Source organism: Xenopus tropicalis, chromosome 9 (genome assembly GCF_000004195.4).
Source record: "Xenopus tropicalis strain Nigerian chromosome 9, UCB_Xtro_10.0, whole genome shotgun sequence".
NCBI classification, from domain to species: Eukaryota; Metazoa; Chordata; class Amphibia; order Anura; family Pipidae; genus Xenopus; species Xenopus tropicalis.
In genome coordinates this window covers 50,617,767-50,620,776 of record NC_030685.2, presented here as the reverse complement: position 1 = coordinate 50,620,776, position 3,010 = coordinate 50,617,767, and positions in this window count along the sequence as shown.

Below are 3,010 nucleotides of genomic sequence, written 5' to 3'. Positions count from 1 at the left end.
CACAAATCGGATCAGCACGCCCTGTTTGTCCCCCCCCCCCCGTCTGCTCTGATTGTTCTTCTCCCTCCCTGCTCTGCATACCTTTCAGGTCAAACATATCAGCTTGAAAACTGTGCTCAACCTGTCCCTTTTGCAAGTATCAGGTTTAGGAGTCTGCAGTATATGGCTTAGGTGCAAAGCTGATTCTGGGGAGCAGCCCTGATATCACCCCCTCCCGTTTCACGCTTACACCTTTAGTGTCTGAGTGGGTCAAGGGGGGGTCACATCCCTAGTGCAGACTAGCAGAGACGAATGTTCATTTTAAAAAAACAAAAACTTGGCTGAGGGAGGACTGGGCATGCAGAAGAGGGAGGACTGGGCATGCAGAAGTGGGAAGCACTGTTTGTGATGTCATGCTCAGTCCCTTCCTGCAGACAGCCTTCTATCCCACCCTGCATTCCTCCCACAGATCGGATCAGCATGCCCTGCTAGTGCTCCCCCTGCCTGCTCTAATTGTTCTTCTCCCTCCCTGCTCTGATGGTTCTTCTCCCTGCCTTCTCCAAACCTTCTTCATCCTGCCTGCTCTGATTGTTCCTTTCCCTCACTGTTCTTATTGTTCTACACTCTCCCTGCTCTGATCATTCTTTTTCCTCCCTGTCCTGCTATGACTAAAAAAACAGGGAAAAACAAGTTCTATAAATGAAAAATCAATCTACAGGTATGGGATTCGTTATCCAGAAAGCTCAGAATTACGGAAACCCTGTCTCCCATTTTAATCAAATAATTCAGATTTTTCTCTGTAAAAATAAAATAGTACCTTGTATTTGATCCCAACTAAGATATAATTAATCCTTTTTGGCTGCAAAACAATCCAATTGGGTTTAATTAATGTTTTATTGATTTTTTTGTAGACTTAAGGTATGGAGATCCAAAATAAAGAAAGATCCTCTTATCCGGAAAACCCTTGGTCCCGAGCATTCTGGATAACGGGTCCTATACCTGAACTAGTAAATGCCTTCTAATCTTTCCTGGGGGCAATTTATTGCAGATCCATACAATAAATGAGCAGCTTTATTAATTATAAATGCCATAATAATTTTATTATTATACATTATTATCATGTTGTATACAAAAAGCAATCAACATATTTTTAACAAAAATTACTATGTAACTCCTTGCAGACATCAGTGTTATCCATTTCCATAATAACAGCTGTGACTTTGTTCCAGAACACCAGCTGCACCTTTGGTTTCTCTGCAACTCTGTGCACCTGATTATATATCAATGTGCAGAAACAGCATATAACGCAGTGAGGGAGTTGCAAAAAAAAAAAACCAAAGCCACAGCTGTTATTCTGGAATTGTACATGCGCACTGTTTGTATATCTTTTATAACTTAATAATAGGTGCAGGGAGTTTCATAGTGTGTAACAATATATTATGAACTATAGATTGTTATGACCATTTAGGCACATACATTTGAGAATTATGCATATTTGCTGTGGAACATGCCAAGCATTATATGTATATTTATATAGATCTGACAGCAGCATAAGCAAAATATGTGCAGGAAGGGAACTGAGAAAGAGAGGCAGGGAAAACTTGGGAGGGGTTTTCCCTGCTACTGCTGAGTTCAGCCTGTCAGTCAGTGCTGTGACCATTTCCTGTGGCAGAATAAAGAGATATTCCTACCCCTCATTTCAGTCTAGCCCATACCTCCCAACATTTGAAAAATGAAAAGAGGGACAAAAAGATTTGGTGCGCAAATTTTTTTGACCACGCCCACTTTTGTGTCCACACCCCAATTACCACACCCCATTAAAAAAAAATACTCCTTTTATATAGATGAAATGGTGGGATCAGACACAAATGTGCTATACCCTCATACTGAACGACCTAAGGAAAACAATATAGCAACTCCTACATTAAAATACAAATATAGAGAGAAGGCAGTCAGTTATAAGTGAGTTATAACTATGTACCAGTTTTTCCCCCCATACACAGTACCCCCATACACAGTGCCCCCATACACAGTAGCCCCCATGCACAGTAGCCCCCCATGCACAGTAGCCCCCCATACAGTGCCCCCCATACACAGTATCCCCCCATACACAGTAGCCCCCCCATACACAGTGCCCCCCACACACAGTAGCCCCCCCATACACAGTGCCCCCCATACACAGCCCCCCCACACACAGTAGCCCCCCCCACACAGTAGCCCCCTATACACAGTACCCCCCATATACAGTAGCCCCCTATACACAGTACCCGCCATACACAGTACCCGCCATACACAGTAGCCCCCTTTACATAGTACCCCCCTTTACACAGTACCCCCCAGGCCCTTTTATAAGGTTGCGCCCCTGCGTAATGACATCACACATACCCAGGGGCACAACCTTATAAAAGGGCCTGTCGCGCTGTATAAGGAGCCGCATAAGGAGAGAAGCCGCAGGAGAAGCCTGAACGTACGGCTCCAGCCAGCGCATACCACTGTGCTGGATAGTTCAATGCGGGACATTCATGGGACTATCCGGGACAGCAGGATGCGCCATAAAAATCGGGACTGTCCCGCGAAAAGTGGGACAGTTGGGGGGTATGGTCTAGCCTCTAAAGTGAAAGGATCTCTCTGTAGCTCTAAAATAATATTTTTAGAATGTAAAATGCTTTTACTGCAACATGTTTTGTGCATCATAACAAATTTTGAGGAAGGATAAATAGTACAACTAAAAATAAGTACTATATAAAATGTATCCTTTAAAGAGAAAGTTTGTGGGTGACACACAAATATGTTTCAAACAATAATATTGTGCTAGGTTGTATCATATTTTTTGTTTTTTTCCTGTAGCCTTTGGCACTGATCAACTGTGCATTTAAAGGAGAAGGAAAGGCTAATAAAGAGTTAATCTCAAGCTGCAGGCATACCTTCAGTTCTCTCAATAGTGCCCTTAAGTCTCCCCATATTTCACCTGTTCAGAAGATCTGAAGCCAAACGGGAAGAATAAACGCTGAGATGTGTAAAGAAAGTTCCC